Source organism: Acipenser ruthenus, chromosome 2 (genome assembly GCF_902713425.1).
Source record: "Acipenser ruthenus chromosome 2, fAciRut3.2 maternal haplotype, whole genome shotgun sequence".
Lineage (NCBI taxonomy): Eukaryota > Metazoa > Chordata > Actinopteri > Acipenseriformes > Acipenseridae > Acipenser > Acipenser ruthenus.
The window spans coordinates 99,154,405-99,173,547 of record NC_081190.1 but is presented as its reverse complement, the minus strand read 5'-3'; the positions used below and the strand labels follow the sequence as shown (position 1 = coordinate 99,173,547).

Below are 19,143 nucleotides of genomic sequence, written 5' to 3'. Positions count from 1 at the left end.
GTCGTCACCCGTCCACAAGAGACATTTTTCAAAGAAACGGTGCCTACATCTGCAATTTAAAGAAACACTCTTTTCCTAATATAACATTTTCATTGTTATCATATCGCACTTTCCAGTCTGTTGGGTGTAATGGGTTCCTTCAGTTTTCAGTATAAGTATTTATAAATTGCATTCCCGTAATGCCTCTCGGTATATATTTGCATGCGCCTTTATCATTGGAGGACAAGATGCCAGGATTTACACAGGACGACGTCATTCGTGCAGCAGCATGTGAGATGTTCCGCAAAAGAAGCGACGGGTCTGTATACACGTCTGCGTAAACGAAATAAAAAAAATGTAACAAATGTACGACTTTCAAAAAGAAAGCAAGCAAAACATTGGTCAAACATTTGTTAAGGTCACACATAATATAAATAAACTCGAACGAATGAACGGGTCACTAAATCCGTTCTTGGTTGATATGCTCGTTTTGTTCTCTTGTTTGGCACAATAATCTAAACACGCAGTTTGTGGCTTTAAAACATGTCTCGTTCTGTTACTATAATAAAAAGTACTTCATCAACTGTTATTTCTTTTTTTAATTAATTAAACTAACCATAACTAGCAAAACTCGTCAGTACTTTTGTCTTAACCCTGTTCACATTTGTTTGTATCGGACCGCTACTGGTAGTTTCGGCTTAGAATATAATACGATAACCCTTTCTGTCCTAACTCAGTTTTCAAAACCAGTAAAGGCTGATACAATACTTGTTCGTGTGTGGAATGGGACAATAAAAAAACCAAAAAAAGAAAACGATGTTTAGACTTACAGCTTCCAGGTTAGTAACATAAATAACAAGGGAAATAGCGCCCCCTGTCAAGCTGCAGAAAGAAAAGCTTACAGCACCTGGTATTCCCAGGCGGTCTCCCATCCAAGTACTAACCAGGCCCGACCTTGCTTAGCTTCCGAGATCAGACGAGATCGGGCGTTCTCAAGGTGGTATGGCCGTAAGCGAACGACAGTCTTGGTTTATCTCTTTCATAGTATTAAGTTAATATCATTCATGCAATGACAGGTTGGGGGAGGGATTTCCAGATCTCTAATTTGTCACAAACGTTAACATTTAAGCAGCTCTGGGCTCCACGTGTGCGGGCCCGTGTGTCCGTGTGTCTGTGTGTGTATATATAGCAGCATTAAAAGTGCCATTAGATTCTTGCGAAATTGTATGTTCACAAAGTAGTAGCCACACGTTGGCATTGAAAGTGTTAAGTTCTCAAAGGCATCCATTTTGTATATTACCCTCTTTTAGTTTGAATCTGCAGCAGTGTTGTAATGGATCTCAGCTGTACTGAGCTGTGTTGCCGTTGGAGGACTGTATGCCCTGAAACCAATTTGATGTTTATTCTACAAAATAAATCCCCCTTTCAAACAACTCGTGTGGTTCTTTAGGCTGAGCAGTACTGCAAGGGTCCCTCTCCTCCAGTTAGAGACAGCATACATGTGGTTACATGATACATGGATGAAGGCTTATTGTGACTTGTTCGACTCCTCGAGACCATCTCTTTCAATTCAAACACAAAATGTCTCGTTTTCAATCGCTCGACAACACCCACAGTACAGAAATGTGCATTAATGATCAACAAAATGAGAATACGTTAAAAAAAAAAAAAAAAGATGTAAAGCTGGTAGATTCGTATCTCAGAGGAACGGGAAATTAAAACAAGGTAAAGGCAATCATCTAAATAAAGCTGAATCAATAACGGATAACGACATAGAACGTCTGTACAGAGCTGAAACACTATGTTTTAAAAAAAACAACTGTACCGCTGAACCTCGTCTTCTTTAATATTAGCAACTTTGTAACTTTGATACACGTGCCGCTGACTCGTTACTTTGTCTTCTCAAGATGAAACACTTCACAATACATGTACATAAAACACTTTGGTACTTTCTAGAACATTATACGCTCCGAAAGAAAAAACAAAATCTCATTCCCAGTCTGACAGAGCCACCTGCTGGAGATATATAGATAATCGCTAATTGCTTTCAATACCTGTGTTTTTAACTTTGACTATAACATCAGGGGAGAGCGCGAACGCGATTGCAGCCCTGCTTGTAAATCTGCTTGTATGTGGTTTTATGTTGTCTAATTAAAGTGTTTGTCTGCCAAGATATGTTTTAAGGGGCTTAGTGGTCAGGTGGTTAAAGAAAAGCTCTTGTTACCGGGAGGTTCCTGGTTCAATCCCAGCTCAGCCACTGGCTCATTGTGTGTGACCCTGTCCCTGAGCAAGTCCCTTAACCTCCTTGTGCTCCTTCCTTCAAATGAGATGTAAAACCCAGGTCCTATTGTAAGTGACTCTGCAGCAGCAGCAGCAGCAGTTGTGATGCACAGTTTATCTGAATAAAAAACATCAACTAAATAAATAAAACTGATAAGCTCGAAAATGATTTCCAATTATTTAAAATAAAAATAAAAACTTTGATACAGACACTGCTGAGTCTTTACTTTTAGTCTTGTCAATAAAAAATAACGAAACATGGAAATAGATGTGCAGGAACCACGTAGCTATTTATTTGACAGTCAGAAAGCTAAAAACATTGAGCTCCTTTTAAAGAAAACCTGACTCCCTGTGTGACGAAGCCGCCTGCCGGAGAGTTGTTGAATAACTAGTGAGTGAGTGAGTGAGTGAGTGAGTTCCTTCCTCCGACGGGTTCGTGTTTGTTTCTGTCTTTGACCATAGTTTCAGGGGAGAGCGCGAACGCAGTCCCCCACTACCAGAAATTATGCAGTCGAGATTCCCGCATTTGGGGAATTCGCAGGGGTCAGCACAGCCGGAGTGCAATGGCCGAGCCTCGCCCTGGGTGAACCACCTTCATGATCATGGTATCTCCCCTGCCAGGTAAGTATGAGTTGTACACATTGCGAGTCGTCACCCGTCCACAAGAGACATTTTTCAAAGAAACGGTGCCAACATCTGCAATTTAAAGAAACACTCTTTTCCTAATATAACATTTTCATTGTTATCATATCGCACTTTCCAGTCTGTTGGGTGTAATGGGTTCCTTCAGTTTTCAGTATAAGTATTTATAAATTGCATTCCCGTAATGCCTCTCGGTATATATTTGCATGCGCCTTTATCATTGGAGGACAAGATGCCAGGATTTACACAGGACGACGTCATTCGTGCAGCAGCATGTGAGATGTTCCGCAAAAGAAGCGACGGGTCTGTATACACGTCTGCGTAAACGAAATAAAAAAAATGTAACAAATGTACGACTTTCAAAAAGAAAGCAAGCAAAACATTGGTCAAACATTTGTTAAGGTCACACATAATATAAATAAACTCGAACGAATGAACGGGTCACTAAATCCGTTCTTGGTTGATATGCTCGTTTTGTTCTCTTGTTTGGCACAATAATCTAAACACGCAGTTTGTGGCTTTAAAACATGTCTCGTTCTGTTACTATAATAAAAAGTACTTCATCAACTGTTATTTCTTTTTTTAATTAATTAAACTAACCATAACTAGCAAAACTCGTCAGTACTTTTGTCTTAACCCTGTTCACATTTGTTTGTATCGGACCGCTACTGGTAGTTTCGGCTTAGAATATAATACGATAACCCTTTCTGTCCTAACTCAGTTTTCAAAACCAGTAAAGGCTGATACAATACTTGTTCGTGTGTGGAATGGGACAATAAAAAAACCAAAAAAAGAAAACGATGTTTAGACTTACAGCTTCCAGGTTAGTAACATAAATAACAAGGGAAATAGCGCCCCCTGTCAAGCTGCAGAAAGAAAAGCTTACAGCACCTGGTATTCCCAGGCGGTCTCCCATCCAAGTACTAACCAGGCCCGACCTTGCTTAGCTTCCGAGATCAGACGAGATCGGGCGTTCTCAAGGTGGTATGGCCGTAAGCGAACGACAGTCTTGGTTTATCTCTTTCATAGTATTAAGTTAATATCATTCATGCAATGACAGGTTGGGGGAGGGATTTCCAGATCTCTAATTTGTCACAAACGTTAACATTTAAGCAGCTCTGGGCTCCACGTGTGCGGGCCCGTGTGTCCGTGTGTCTGTGTGTGTATATATAGCAGCATTAAAAGTGCCATTAGATTCTTGCGAAATTGTATGTTCACAAAGTAGTAGCCACACGTTGGCATTGAAAGTGTTAAGTTCTCAAAGGCATCCATTTTGTATATTACCCTCTTTTAGTTTGAATCTGCAGCAGTGTTGTAATGGATCTCAGCTGTACTGAGCTGTGTTGCCGTTGGAGGACTGTATGCCCTGAAACCAATTTGATGTTTATTCTACAAAATAAATCCCCCTTTCAAACAACTCGTGTGGTTCTTTAGGCTGAGCAGTACTGCAAGGGTCCCTCTCCTCCAGTTAGAGACAGCATACATGTGGTTACATGATACATGGATGAAGGCTTATTGTGACTTGTTCGACTCCTCGAGACCATCTCTTTCAATTCAAACACAAAATGTCTCGTTTTCAATCGCTCGACAACACCCACAGTACAGAAATGTGCATTAATGATCAACAAAATGAGAATACGTTAAAAAAAAAAAAAAAAGATGTAAAGCTGGTAGATTCGTATCTCAGAGGAACGGGAAATTAAAACAAGGTAAAGGCAATCATCTAAATAAAGCTGAATCAATAACGGATAACGACATAGAACGTCTGTACAGAGCTGAAACACTATGTTTTAAAAAAAACAACTGTACCGCTGAACCTCGTCTTCTTTAATATTAGCAACTTTGTAACTTTGATACACGTGCCGCTGACTCGTTACTTTGTCTTCTCAAGATGAAACACTTCACAATACATGTACATAAAACACTTTGGTACTTTCTAGAACATTATACGCTCCGAAAGAAAAAACAAAATCTCATTCCCAGTCTGACAGAGCCACCTGCTGGAGATATATAGATAATCGCTAATTGCTTTCAATACCTGTGTTTTTAACTTTGACTATAACATCAGGGGAGAGCGCGAACGCGATTGCAGCCCTGCTTGTAAATCTGCTTGTATGTGGTTTTATGTTGTCTAATTAAAGTGTTTGTCTGCCAAGATATGTTTTAAGGGGCTTAGTGGTCAGGTGGTTAAAGAAAAGCTCTTGTTACCGGGAGGTTCCTGGTTCAATCCCAGCTCAGCCACTGGCTCATTGTGTGTGACCCTGTCCCTGAGCAAGTCCCTTAACCTCCTTGTGCTCCTTCCTTCAAATGAGATGTAAAACCCAGGTCCTATTGTAAGTGACTCTGCAGCAGCAGCAGCAGCAGCAGCAGTTGTGATGCACAGTTTATCTGAATAAAAAACATCAACTAAATAAATAAAACTGATAAGCTCGAAAATGATTTCCAATTATTTAAAATAAAAATAAAAACTTTGATACAGACACTGCTGAGTCTTTACTTTTAGTCTTGTCAATAAAAAATAACGAAACATGGAAATAGATGTGCAGGAACCACGTAGCTATTTATTTGACAGTCAGAAAGCTAAAAACATTGAGCTCCTTTTAAAGAAAACCTGACTCCCTGTGTGACGAAGCCGCCTGCCGGAGAGTTGTTGAATAACTAGTGAGTGAGTGAGTGAGTGAGTTCCTTCCTCCGACGGGTTCGTGTTTGTTTCTGTCTTTGACCATAGTTTCAGGGGAGAGCGCGAACGCAGTCCCCCACTACCAGAAATTATGCAGTCGAGATTCCCGCATTTGGGGAATTCGCAGGGGTCAGCACAGCCGGAGTGCAATAGCCGAGCCTCGCCCTGGGTGAACCACCTTCATGATCATGGTATCTCCCCTGCCAGGTAAGTATGAGTTGTACACATTGCGAGTCGTCACCCGTCCACAAGAGACATTTTTCAAAGAAACGGTGCCTACATCTGCAATTTAAAGAAACACTCTTTTCCTAATATAACATTTTCATTGTTATCATATCGCACTTTCCAGTCTGTTGGGTGTAATGGGTTCCTTCAGTTTTCAGTATAAGTATTTATAAATTGCATTCCCGTAATGCCTCTCGGTATATATTTGCATGCGCCTTTATCATTGGAGGACAAGATGCCAGGATTTACACAGGACGACGTCATTCGTGCAGCAGCATGTGAGATGTTCCGCAAAAGAAGCGACGGGTCTGTATACACGTCTGCGTAAACGAAATAAAAAAAATGTAACAAATGTACGACTTTCAAAAAGAAAGCAAGCAAAACATTGGTCAAACATTTGTTAAGGTCACACATAATATAAATAAACTCGAACGAATGAACGGGTCACTAAATCCGTTCTTGGTTGATATGCTCGTTTTGTTCTCTTGTTTGGCACAATAATCTAAACACGCAGTTTGTGGCTTTAAAACATGTCTCGTTCTGTTACTATAATAAAAAGTACTTCATCAACTGTTATTTCTTTTTTTAATTAATTAAACTAACCATAACTAGCAAAACTCGTCAGTACTTTTGTCTTAACCCTGTTCACATTTGTTTGTATCGGACCGCTACTGGTAGTTTCGGCTTAGAATATAATACGATAACCCTTTCTGTCCTAACTCAGTTTTCAAAACCAGTAAAGGCTGATACAATACTTGTTCGTGTGTGGAATGGGACAATAAAAAAACCAAAAAAAGAAAACGATGTTTAGACTTACAGCTTCCAGGTTAGTAACATAAATAACAAGGGAAATAGCGCCCCCTGTCAAGCTGCAGAAAGAAAAGCTTACAGCACCTGGTATTCCCAGGCGGTCTCCCATCCAAGTACTAACCAGGCCCGACCTTGCTTAGCTTCCGAGATCAGACGAGATCGGGCGTTCTCAAGGTGGTATGGCCGTAAGCGAACGACAGTCTTGGTTTATCTCTTTCATAGTATTAAGTTAATATCATTCATGCAATGACAGGTTGGGGGAGGGATTTCCAGATCTCTAATTTGTCACAAACGTTAACATTTAAGCAGCTCTGGGCTCCACGTGTGCGGGCCCGTGTGTCCGTGTGTCTGTGTGTGTATATATAGCAGCATTAAAAGTGCCATTAGATTCTTGCGAAATTGTATGTTCACAAAGTAGTAGCCACACGTTGGCATTGAAAGTGTTAAGTTCTCAAAGGCATCCATTTTGTATATTACCCTCTTTTAGTTTGAATCTGCAGCAGTGTTGTAATGGATCTCAGCTGTACTGAGCTGTGTTGCCGTTGGAGGACTGTATGCCCTGAAACCAATTTGATGTTTATTCTACAAAATAAATCCCCCTTTCAAACAACTCGTGTGGTTCTTTAGGCTGAGCAGTACTGCAAGGGTCCCTCTCCTCCAGTTAGAGACAGCATACATGTGGTTACATGATACATGGATGAAGGCTTATTGTGACTTGTTCGACTCCTCGAGACCATCTCTTTCAATTCAAACACAAAATGTCTCGTTTTCAATCGCTCGACAACACCCACAGTACAGAAATGTGCATTAATGATCAACAAAATGAGAATACGTTAAAAAAAAAAAAAGATGTAAAGCTGGTAGATTCGTATCTCAGAGGAACGGGAAATTAAAACAAGGTAAAGGCAATCATCTAAATAAAGCTGAATCAATAACGGATAACGACATAGAACGTCTGTACAGAGCTGAAACACTATGTTTTAAAAAAAACAACTGTACCGCTGAACCTCGTCTTCTTTAATATTAGCAACTTTGTAACTTTGATACACGTGCCGCTGACTCGTTACTTTGTCTTCTCAAGATGAAACACTTCACAATACATGTACATAAAACACTTTGGTACTTTCTAGAACATTATACGCTCCGAAAGAAAAAACAAAATCTCATTCCCAGTCTGACAGAGCCACCTGCTGGAGATATATAGATAATCGCTAATTGCTTTCAATACCTGTGTTTTTAACTTTGACTATAACATCAGGGGAGAGCGCGAACGCGATTGCAGCCCTGCTTGTAAATCTGCTTGTATGTGGTTTTATGTTGTCTAATTAAAGTGTTTGTCTGCCAAGATATGTTTTAAGGGGCTTAGTGGTCAGGTGGTTAAAGAAAAGCTCTTGTTACCGGGAGGTTCCTGGTTCAATCCCAGCTCAGCCACTGGCTCATTGTGTGTGACCCTGTCCCTGAGCAAGTCCCTTAACCTCCTTGTGCTCCTTCCTTCAAATGAGATGTAAAACCCAGGTCCTATTGTAAGTGACTCTGCAGCAGCAGCAGCAGCAGCAGCAGCAGCAGCAGCAGTTGTGATGCACAGTTTATCTGAATAAAAAACATCAACTAAATAAATAAAACTGATAAGCTCGAAAATGATTTCCAATTATTTAAAATAAAAATAAAAACTTTGATACAGACACTGCTGAGTCTTTACTTTTAGTCTTGTCAATAAAAAATAACGAAACATGGAAATAGATGTGCAGGAACCACGTAGCTATTTATTTGACAGTCAGAAAGCTAAAAACATTGAGCTCCTTTTAAAGAAAACCTGACTCCCTGTGTGACGAAGCCGCCTGCCGGAGAGTTGTTGAATAACTAGTGAGTGAGTGAGTGAGTGAGTTCCTTCCTCCGACGGATTCGTGTTTGTTTCTGTCTTTGACCATAGTTTCAGGGGAGAGCGCGAACGCAGTCCCCCACTACCAGAAATTATGCAGTCGAGATTCCCGCATTTGGGGAATTCGCAGGGGTCAGCACAGCCGGAGTGCAATGGCCGAGCCTCGCCCTGGGTGAACCACCTTCATGATCATGGTATCTCCCCTGCCAGGTAAGTATGAGTTGTACACATTGCGAGTCGTCACCCGTCCACAAGAGACATTTTTCAAAGAAACGGTGCCTACATCTGCAATTTAAAGAAACACTCTTTTCCTAATATAACATTTTCATTGTTATCATATCGCACTTTCCAGTCTGTTGGGTGTAATGGGTTCCTTCAGTTTTCAGTATAAGTATTTATAAATTGCATTCCCGTAATGCCTCTCGGTATATATTTGCATGCGCCTTTATCATTGGAGGACAAGATGCCAGGATTTACACAGGACGACGTCATTCGTGCAGCAGCATGTGAGATGTTCCGCAAAAGAAGCGACGGGTCTGTATACACGTCTGCGTAAACGAAATAAAAAAATGTAACAAATGTACGACTTTCAAAAAGAAAGCAAGCAAAACATTGGTCAAACATTTGTTAAGGTCACACATAATATAAATAAACTCGAACGAATGAACGGGTCACTAAATCCGTTCTTGGTTGATATGCTCGTTTTGTTCTCTTGTTTGGCACAATAATCTAAACACGCAGTTTGTGGCTTTAAAACATGTCTCGTTCTGTTACTATAATAAAAAGTACTTCATCAACTGTTATTTCTTTTTTTAATTAATTAAACTAACCATAACTAGCAAAACTCGTCAGTACTTTTGTCTTAACCCTGTTCACATTTGTTTGTATCGGACCGCTACTGGTAGTTTCGGCTTAGAATATAATACGATAACCCTTTCTGTCCTAACTCAGTTTTCAAAACCAGTAAAGGCTGATACAATACTTGTTCGTGTGTGGAATGGGACAATAAAAAAACCAAAAAAAGAAAACGATGTTTAGACTTACAGCTTCCAGGTTAGTAACATAAATAACAAGGGAAATAGCGCCCCCTGTCAAGCTGCAGAAAGAAAAGCTTACAGCACCTGGTATTCCCAGGCGGTCTCCCATCCAAGTACTAACCAGGCCCGACCTTGCTTAGCTTCCGAGATCAGACGAGATCGGGCGTTCTCAAGGTGGTATGGCCGTAAGCGAACGACAGTCTTGGTTTATCTCTTTCATAGTATTAAGTTAATATCATTCATGCAATGACAGGTTGGGGGAGGGATTTCCAGATCTCTAATTTGTCACAAACGTTAACATTTAAGCAGCTCTGGGCTAAACGTGTGCGGGCCCGTGTGTCCGTGTGTCTGTGTGTGTATATATAGCAGCATTAAAAGTGCCATTAGATTCTTGCGAAATTGTATGTTCACAAAGTAGTAGCCACACGTTGGCATTGAAAGTGTTAAGTTCTCAAAGGCATCCATTTTGTATATTACCCTCTTTTAGTTTGAATCTGCAGCAGTGTTGTAATGGATCTCAGCTGTACTGAGCTGTGTTGCCGTTGGAGGACTGTATGCCCTGAAACCAATTTGATGTTTATTCTACAAAATAAATCCCCCTTTCAAACAACTCGTGTGGTTCTTTAGGCTGAGCAGTACTGCAAGGGTCCCTCTCCTCCAGTTAGAGACAGCATACATGTGGTTACATGATACATGGATGAAGGCTTATTGTGACTTGTTCGACTCCTCGAGACCATCACTTTCAATTCAAACACAAAATGTCTCGTTTTCAATCGCTCGACAACACCCACAGTACAGAAATGTGCATTAATGATCAACAAAATGAGAATACGTTAAAAAAAAAAAAAAGATGTAAAGCTGGTAGATTCGTATCTCAGAGGAACGGGAAATTAAAACAAGGTAAAGGCAATCATCTAAATAAAGCTGAATCAATAACGGATAACGACATAGAACGTCTGTACAGAGCTGAAACACTATGTTTTAAAAAAAAACAACTGTACCGCTGAACCTCGTCTTCTTTAATATTAGCAACTTTGTAACTTTGATACACGTGCCGCTGACTCGTTACTTTGTCTTCTCAAGATGAAACACTTCACAATACATGTACATAAAACACTTTGGTACTTTCTAGAACATTATACGCTCCGAAAGAAAAAACAAAATCTCATTCCCAGTCTGACAGAGCCACCTGCTGGAGATATATAGATAATCGCTAATTGCTTTCAATACCTGTGTTTTTAACTTTGACTATAACATCAGGGGAGAGCGCGAACGCGATTGCAGCCCTGCTTGTAAATCTGCTTGTATGTGGTTTTATGTTGTCTAATTAAAGTGTTTGTCTGCCAAGATATGTTTTAAGGGGCTTAGTGGTCAGGTGGTTAAAGAAAAGCTCTTGTTACCGGGAGGTTCCTGGTTCAATCCCAGCTCAGCCACTGGCTCATTGTGTGTGACCCTGTCCCTGAGCAAGTCCCTTAACCTCCTTGTGCTCCTTCCTTCAAATGAGATGTAAAACCCAGGTCCTATTGTAAGTGACTCTGCAGCAGCAGCAGCAGCAGCAGCAGCAGCAGCAGCAGCAGTTGTGATGCACAGTTTATCTGAATAAAAAACATCAACTAAATAAATAAAACTGATAAGCTCGAAAATGATTTCCAATTATTTAAAATAAAAATAAAAACTTTGATACAGACACTGCTGAGTCTTTACTTTTAGTCTTGTCAATAAAAAATAACGAAACATGGAAATAGATGTGCAGGAACCACGTAGCTATTTATTTGACAGTCAGAAAGCTAAAAACATTGAGCTCCTTTTAAAGAAAACCTGACTCCCTGTGTGACGAAGCCGCCTGCCGGAGAGTTGTTGAATAACTAGTGAGTGAGTTCCTTCCTCCGACGGATTCGTGTTTGTTTCTGTCTTTGACCATAGTTTCAGGGGAGAGCGCGAACGCAGTCCCCCACTACCAGAAATTATGCAGTCGAGATTCCCGCATTTGGGGAATTCGCAGGGGTCAGCACAGCCGGAGTGCAATGGCCGAGCCTCGCCCTGGGTGAACCACCTTCATGATCATGGTATCTCCCCTGCCAGGTAAGTATGAGTTGTACACATTGCGAGTCGTCACCCGTCCACAAGAGACATTTTTCAAAGAAACGGTGCCTACATCTGCAATTTAAAGAAACACTCTTTTCCTAATATAACATTTTCATTGTTATCATATCGCACTTTCCAGTCTGTTGGGTGTAATGGGTTCCTTCAGTTTTCAGTATAAGTATTTATAAATTGCATTCCCGTAATGCCTCTCGGTATATATTTGCATGCGCCTTTATCATTGGAGGACAAGATGCCAGGATTTACACAGGACGACGTCATTCGTGCAGCAGCATGTGAGATGTTCCGCAAAAGAAGCGACGGGTCTGTATACACGTCTGCGTAAACGAAATAAAAAAATGTAACAAATGTACGACTTTCAAAAAGAAAGCAAGCAAAACATTGGTCAAACATTTGTTAAGGTCACACATAATATAAATAAACTCGAACGAATGAACGGGTCACTAAATCCGTTCTTGGTTGATATGCTCGTTTTGTTCTCTTGTTTGGCACAATAATCTAAACACGCAGTTTGTGGCTTTAAAACATGTCTCGTTCTGTTACTATAATAAAAAGTACTTCATCAACTGTTATTTCTTTTTTTAATTAATTAAACTAACCATAACTAGCAAAACTCGTCAGTACTTTTGTCTTAACCCTGTTCACATTTGTTTGTATCGGACCGCTACTGGTAGTTTCGGCTTAGAATATAATACGATAACCCTTTCTGTCCTAACTCAGTTTTCAAAACCAGTAAAGGCTGATACAATACTTGTTCGTGTGTGGAATGGGACAATAAAAAAACCAAAAAAAGAAAACGATGTTTAGACTTACAGCTTCCAGGTTAGTAACATAAATAACAAGGGAAATAGCGCCCCCTGTCAAGCTGCAGAAAGAAAAGCTTACAGCACCTGGTATTCCCAGGCGGTCTCCCATCCAAGTACTAACCAGGCCCGACCTTGCTTAGCTTCCGAGATCAGACGAGATCGGGCGTTCTCAAGGTGGTATGGCCGTAAGCGAACGACAGTCTTGGTTTATCTCTTTCATAGTATTAAGTTAATATCATTCATGCAATGACAGGTTGGGGGAGGGATTTCCAGATCTCTAATTTGTCACAAACGTTAACATTTAAGCAGCTCTGGGCTAAACGTGTGCGGGCCCGTGTGTCCGTGTGTCTGTGTGTGTATATATAGCAGCATTAAAAGTGCCATTAGATTCTTGCGAAATTGTATGTTCACAAAGTAGTAGCCACACGTTGGCATTGAAAGTGTTAAGTTCTCAAAGGCATCCATTTTGTATATTACCCTCTTTTAGTTTGAATCTGCAGCAGTGTTGTAATGGATCTCAGCTGTACTGAGCTGTGTTGCCGTTGGAGGACTGTATGCCCTGAAACCAATTTGATGTTTATTCTACAAAATAAATCCCCCTTTCAAACAACTCGTGTGGTTCTTTAGGCTGAGCAGTACTGCAAGGGTCCCTCTCCTCCAGTTAGAGACAGCATACATGTGGTTACATGATACATGGATGAAGGCTTATTGTGACTTGTTCGACTCCTCGAGACCATCACTTTCAATTCAAACACAAAATGTCTCGTTTTCAATCGCTCGACAACACCCACAGTACAGAAATGTGCATTAATGATCAACAAAATGAGAATACGTTAAAAAAAAAAAAAAGATGTAAAGCTGGTAGATTCGTATCTCAGAGGAACGGGAAATTAAAACAAGGTAAAGGCAATCATCTAAATAAAGCTGAATCAATAACGGATAACGACATAGAACGTCTGTACAGAGCTGAAACACTATGTTTTAAAAAAAAACAACTGTACCGCTGAACCTCGTCTTCTTTAATATTAGCAACTTTGTAACTTTGATACACGTGCCGCTGACTCGTTACTTTGTCTTCTCAAGATGAAACACTTCACAATACATGTACATAAAACACTTTGGTACTTTCTAGAACATTATACGCTCCGAAAGAAAAAACAAAATCTCATTCCCAGTCTGACAGAGCCACCTGCTGGAGATATATAGATAATCGCTAATTGCTTTCAATACCTGTGTTTTTAACTTTGACTATAACATCAGGGGAGAGCGCGAACGCGATTGCAGCCCTGCTTGTAAATCTGCTTGTATGTGGTTTTATGTTGTCTAATTAAAGTGTTTGTCTGCCAAGATATGTTTTAAGGGGCTTAGTGGTCAGGTGGTTAAAGAAAAGCTCTTGTTACCGGGAGGTTCCTGGTTCAATCCCAGCTCAGCCACTGGCTCATTGTGTGTGACCCTGTCCCTGAGCAAGTCCCTTAACCTCCTTGTGCTCCTTCCTTCAAATGAGATGTAAAACCCAGGTCCTATTGTAAGTGACTCTGCAGCAGCAGCAGCAGCAGCAGCAGCAGCAGCAGCAGCAGTTGTGATGCACAGTTTATCTGAATAAAAAACATCAACTAAATAAATAAAACTGATAAGCTCGAAAATGATTTCCAATTATTTAAAATAAAAATAAAAACTTTGATACAGACACTGCTGAGTCTTTACTTTTAGTCTTGTCAATAAAAAATAACGAAACATGGAAATAGATGTGCAGGAACCACGTAGCTATTTATTTGACAGTCAGAAAGCTAAAAACATTGAGCTCCTTTTAAAGAAAACCTGACTCCCTGTGTGACGAAGCCGCCTGCCGGAGAGTTGTTGAATAACTAGTGAGTGAGTGAGTGAGTGAGTTCCTTCCTCCGACGGGTTCGTGTTTGTTTCTGTCTTTGACCATAGTTTCAGGGGAGAGCGCGAACGCAGTCCCCCACTACCAGAAATTATGCAGTCGAGATTCCCGCATTTGGGGAATTCGCAGGGGTCAGCACAGCCGGAGTGCAATGGCCGAGCCTCGCCCTGGGTGAACCACCTTCATGATCATGGTATCTCCCCTGCCAGGTAAGTATGAGTTGTACACATTGCGAGTCGTCACCCGTCCACAAGAGACATTTTTCAAAGAAACGGTGCCTACATCTGCAATTTAAAGAAACACTCTTTTCCTAATATAACATTTTCATTGTTATCATATCGCACTTTCCAGTCTGTTGGGTGTAATGGGTTCCTTCAGTTTTCAGTATAAGTATTTATAAATTGCATTCCCGTAATGCCTCTCGGTATATATTTGCATGCGCCTTTATCATTGGAGGACAAGATGCCAGGATTTACACAGGACGACGTCATTCGTGCAGCAGCATGTGAGATGTTCCGCAAAAGAAGCGACGGGTCTGTATACACGTCTGCGTAAACGAAATAAAAAAAATGTAACAAATGTACGACTTTCAAAAAGAAAGCAAGCAAAACATTGGTCAAACATTTGTTAAGGTCACACATAATATAAATAAACTCGAACGAATGAACGGGTCACTAAATCCGTTCTTGGTTGATATGCTCGTTTTGTTCTCTTGTTTGGCACAATAATCTAAACACGCAGTTTGTGGCTTTAAAACATGTCTCGTTCTGTTACTATAATAAAAAGTACTTCATCAACTGTTATTTCTTTTTTTAATTAATTAAACTAACCATAACTAGCAAAACTCGTCAGTACTTTTGTCTTAACCCTGTTCACATTTGTTTGTATCGGACCGCTACTGGTAGTTTCGGCTTAGAATATAATACGATAACCCTTTCTGTCCTAACTCAGTTTTCAAAACCAGTAAAGGCTGATACAATACTTGTTCGTGTGTGGAATGGGACAATAAAAAAACCAAAAAAAGAAAACGATGTTTAGACTTACAGCTTCCAGGTTAGTAACATAAATAACAAGGGAAATAGCGCCCCCTGTCAAGCTGCAGAAAGAAAAGCTTACAGCACCTGGTATTCCCAGGCGGTCTCCCATCCAAGTACTAACCAGGCCCGACCTTGCTTAGCTTCCGAGATCAGACGAGATCGGGCGTTCTCAAGGTGGTATGGCCGTAAGCGAACGACAGTCTTGGTTTATCTCTTTCATAGTATTAAGTTAATATCATTCATGCAATGACAGGTTGGGGGAGGGATTTCCAGATCTCTAATTTGTCACAAACGTTAACATTTAAGCAGCTCTGGGCTCCACGTGTGCGGGCCCGTGTGTCCGTGTGTCTGTGTGTGTATATATAGCAGCATTAAAAGTGCCATTAGATTCTTGCGAAATTGTATGTTCACAAAGTAGTAGCCACACGTTGGCATTGAAAGTGTTAAGTTCTCAAAGGCATCCATTTTGTATATTACCCTCTTTTAGTTTGAATCTGCAGCAGTGTTGTAATGGATCTCAGCTGTACTGAGCTGTGTTGCCGTTGGAGGACTGTATGCCCTGAAACCAATTTGATGTTTATTCTACAAAATAAATCCCCCTTTCAAACAACTCGTGTGGTTCTTTAGGCTGAGCAGTACTGCAAGGGTCCCTCTCCTCCAGTTAGAGACAGCATACATGTGGTTACATGATACATGGATGAAGGCTTATTGTGACTTGTTCGACTCCTCGAGACCATCACTTTCAATTCAAACACAAAATGTCTCGTTTTCAATCGCTCGACAACACCCACAGTACAGAAATGTGCATTAATGATCAACAAAATGAGAATACGTTAAAAAAAAAAAAAAAGATGTAAAGCTGGTAGATTCGTATCTCAGAGGAACGGGAAATTAAAACAAGGTAAAGGCAATCATCTAAATAAAGCTGAATCAATAACGGATAACGACATAGAACGTCTGTACAGAGCTGAAACACTATGTTTTAAAAAAAACAACTGTACCGCTGAACCTCGTCTTCTTTAATATTAGCAACTTTGTAACTTTGATACACGTGCCGCTGACTCGTTACTTTGTCTTCTCAAGATGAAACACTTCACAATACATGTACATAAAACACTTTGGTACTTTCTAGAACATTATACGCTCCGAAAGAAAAAACAAAATCTCATTCCCAGTCTGACAGAGCCACCTGCTGGAGATATATAGATAATCGCTAATTGCTTTCAATACCTGTGTTTTTAACTTTGACTATAACATCAGGGGAGAGCGCGAACGCGATTGCAGCCCTGCTTGTAAATCTGCTTGTATGTGGTTTTATGTTGTCTAATTAAAGTGTTTGTCTGCCAAGATATGTTTTAAGGGGCTTAGTGGTCAGGTGGTTAAAGAAAAGCTCTTGTTACCGGGAGGTTCCTGGTTCAATCCCAGCTCAGCCACTGGCTCATTGTGTGTGACCCTGTCCCTGAGCAAGTCCCTTAACCTCCTTGTGCTCCTTCCTTCAAATGAGATGTAAAACCCAGGTCCTATTGTAAGTGACTCTGCAGCAGCAGCAGCAGCAGCAGCAGCAGCAGCAGTTGTGATGCACAGTTTATCTGAATAAAAAACATCAACTAAATAAATAAAACTGATAAGCTCGAAAATGATTTCCAATTATTTAAAATAAAAATAAAAACTTTGATACAGACACTGCTGAGTCTTTACTTTTAGTCTTGTCAATAAAAAATAACGAAACATGGAAATAGATGTGCAGGAACCACGTAGCTATTTATTTGACAGTCAGAAAGCTAAAAACATTGAGCTCCTTTTAAAGAAAACCTGACTCCCTGTGTGACGAAGCCGCCTGCCGGAGAGTTGTTGAATAACTAGTGAGTGAGTGAGTGAGTGAGTTCCTTCCTCCGACGGGTTCGTGTTTGTTTCTGTCTTTGACCATAGTTTCAGGGGACAGCGCGAACGCAGTCCCCCACTACCAGAAATTATGCAGTCGAGATTCCCGCATTTGGGGAATTCGCAGGGGTCAGCACAGCCGGAGTGCAATGGCCGAGCCTCGCCCTGGGTGAACCACCTTCATGATCATGGTATCTCCCCTGCCAGGTAAGTATGAGTTGTACACATTGCGAGTCGTCACCCGTCCACAAGAGACATTTTTCAAAGAAACGGTGCCTACATCTGCAATTTAAAGAAACACTCTTTTCCTAATATAACATTTTCATTGTTATCATATCGCACTTTCCAGTCTGTTGGGTGTAATGGGTTCCTTCAGTTTTCAGTATAAGTATTTATAAATTGCATTCCCGTAATGCCTCTCGGTATATATTTGCATGCGCCTTTATCATTGGAGGACAAGATGCCAGGATTTACACAGGACGACGTCATTCGTGCAGCAGCATGTGAGATGTTCCGCAAAAGAAGCGACGGGTCTGTATACACGTCTGCGTAAACGAAATAAAAAAAATGTAACAAATGTACGACTTTCAAAAAGAAAGCAAGCAAAACATTGGTCAAACATTTGTTAAGGTCACACATAATATAAATAAACTCGAACGAATGAACGGGTCACTAAATCCGTTCTTGGTTGATATGCTCGTTTTGTTCTCTTGTTTGGCACAATAATCTAAACACGCAGTTTGTGGCTTTAAAACATGTCTCGTTCTGTTACTATAATAAAAAGTACTTCATCAACTGTTATTTCTTTTTTTAATTAATTAAACTAACCATAACTAGCAAAACTCGTCAGTACTTTTGTCTTAACCCTGTTCACATTTGTTTGTATCGGACCGCTACTGGTAGTTTCGGCTTAGAATATAATACGATAACCCTTTCTGTCCTAACTCAGTTTTCAAAACCAGTAAAGGCTGATACAATACTTGTTCGTGTGTGGAATGGGACAATAAAAAAACCAAAAAAAGAAAACGATGTTTAGACTTACAGCTTCCAGGTTAGTAACATAAATAACAAGGGAAATAGCGCCCCCTGTCAAGCTGCAGAAAGAAAAGCTTACAGCACCTGGTATTCCCAGGCGGTCTCCCATCCAAGTACTAACCAGGCCCGACCTTGCTTAGCTTCCGAGATCAGACGAGATCGGGCGTTCTCAAGGTGGTATGGCCGTAAGCGAACGACAGTCTTGGTTTATCTCTTTCATAGTATTAAGTTAATATCATTCATGCAATGACAGGTTGGGGGAGGGATTTCCAGATCTCTAATTTGTCACAAACGTTAACATTTAAGCAGCTCTGGGCTCCACGTGTGCGGGCCCGTGTGTCCGTGTGTCTGTGTGTGTATATATAGCAGCATTAAAAGTGCCATTAGATTCTTGCGAAATTGTATGTTCACAAAGTAGTAGCCACACGTTGGCATTGAAAGTGTTAAGTTCTCAAAGGCATCCATTTTGTATATTACCCTCTTTTAGTTTGAATCTGCAGCAGTGTTGTAATGGATCTCAGCTGTACTGAGCTGTGTTGCCGTTGGAGGACTGTATGCCCTGAAACCAATTTGATGTTTATTCTACAAAATAAATCCCCCTTTCAAACAACTCGTGTGGTTCTTTAGGCTGAGCAGTACTGCAAGGGTCCCTCTCCTCCAGTTAGAGACAGCATACATGTGGTTACATGATACATGGATGAAGGCTTATTGTGACTTGTTCGACTCCTCGAGACCATCTCTTTCAATTCAAACACAAAATGTCTCGTTTTCAATCGCTCGACAACACCCACAGTACAGAAATGTGCATTAATGATCAACAAAATGAGAATACGTTAAAAAAAAAAAAAAAAGATGTAAAGCTGG

General features: G+C 40.6%; 13 non-coding genes across 13 annotated transcripts; all 13 read right to left on the bottom strand.

Moving 5' to 3' along the window:
* Positions 1–874: 874 nt before the first annotated feature.
* Positions 875–993, bottom strand: LOC131706309 (5S ribosomal RNA). Its single transcript, XR_009310613.1, has one exon. It is a non-coding gene; the product is annotated as a 5S ribosomal RNA (ribosomal RNA).
* A 1,731-nt stretch (positions 994–2,724) lies between these two features.
* Positions 2,725–2,888, bottom strand: LOC131707146 (U1 spliceosomal RNA). Its single transcript, XR_009311012.1, has one exon. It is a non-coding gene; the product is annotated as a U1 spliceosomal RNA (small nuclear RNA).
* An 892-nt stretch (positions 2,889–3,780) lies between these two features.
* LOC131706300 (5S ribosomal RNA) lies at positions 3,781–3,899 on the bottom strand. The gene has a single exon (XR_009310612.1). It is a non-coding gene; the product is annotated as a 5S ribosomal RNA (ribosomal RNA).
* A 1,733-nt stretch (positions 3,900–5,632) lies between these two features.
* On the bottom strand, positions 5,633–5,796 carry LOC131707686 (U1 spliceosomal RNA). The gene has a single exon (XR_009311219.1). It is a non-coding gene; the product is annotated as a U1 spliceosomal RNA (small nuclear RNA).
* An 892-nt stretch (positions 5,797–6,688) lies between these two features.
* LOC131706290 (5S ribosomal RNA) lies at positions 6,689–6,807 on the bottom strand. The gene has a single exon (XR_009310611.1). It is a non-coding gene; the product is annotated as a 5S ribosomal RNA (ribosomal RNA).
* A 1,742-nt stretch (positions 6,808–8,549) lies between these two features.
* On the bottom strand, positions 8,550–8,713 carry LOC131707144 (U1 spliceosomal RNA). Its single transcript, XR_009311010.1, has one exon. It is a non-coding gene; the product is annotated as a U1 spliceosomal RNA (small nuclear RNA).
* Positions 8,714–9,604: 891 nt separating this feature from the next.
* On the bottom strand, positions 9,605–9,723 carry LOC131706280 (5S ribosomal RNA). Its single transcript, XR_009310610.1, has one exon. It is a non-coding gene; the product is annotated as a 5S ribosomal RNA (ribosomal RNA).
* Positions 9,724–11,458: 1,735 nt separating this feature from the next.
* LOC131707140 (U1 spliceosomal RNA) lies at positions 11,459–11,622 on the bottom strand. The gene has a single exon (XR_009311005.1). It is a non-coding gene; the product is annotated as a U1 spliceosomal RNA (small nuclear RNA).
* An 891-nt stretch (positions 11,623–12,513) lies between these two features.
* LOC131706269 (5S ribosomal RNA) lies at positions 12,514–12,632 on the bottom strand. The gene has a single exon (XR_009310609.1). It is a non-coding gene; the product is annotated as a 5S ribosomal RNA (ribosomal RNA).
* Positions 12,633–14,379: 1,747 nt separating this feature from the next.
* Positions 14,380–14,543, bottom strand: LOC131707139 (U1 spliceosomal RNA). The gene has a single exon (XR_009311002.1). It is a non-coding gene; the product is annotated as a U1 spliceosomal RNA (small nuclear RNA).
* An 892-nt stretch (positions 14,544–15,435) lies between these two features.
* Positions 15,436–15,554, bottom strand: LOC131706255 (5S ribosomal RNA). The gene has a single exon (XR_009310607.1). It is a non-coding gene; the product is annotated as a 5S ribosomal RNA (ribosomal RNA).
* A 1,741-nt stretch (positions 15,555–17,295) lies between these two features.
* Positions 17,296–17,459, bottom strand: LOC131706866 (U1 spliceosomal RNA). The gene has a single exon (XR_009310854.1). It is a non-coding gene; the product is annotated as a U1 spliceosomal RNA (small nuclear RNA).
* An 892-nt stretch (positions 17,460–18,351) lies between these two features.
* On the bottom strand, positions 18,352–18,470 carry LOC131706247 (5S ribosomal RNA). The gene has a single exon (XR_009310606.1). It is a non-coding gene; the product is annotated as a 5S ribosomal RNA (ribosomal RNA).
* Between the last annotated feature and the right edge of the window lie 673 nt (positions 18,471–19,143).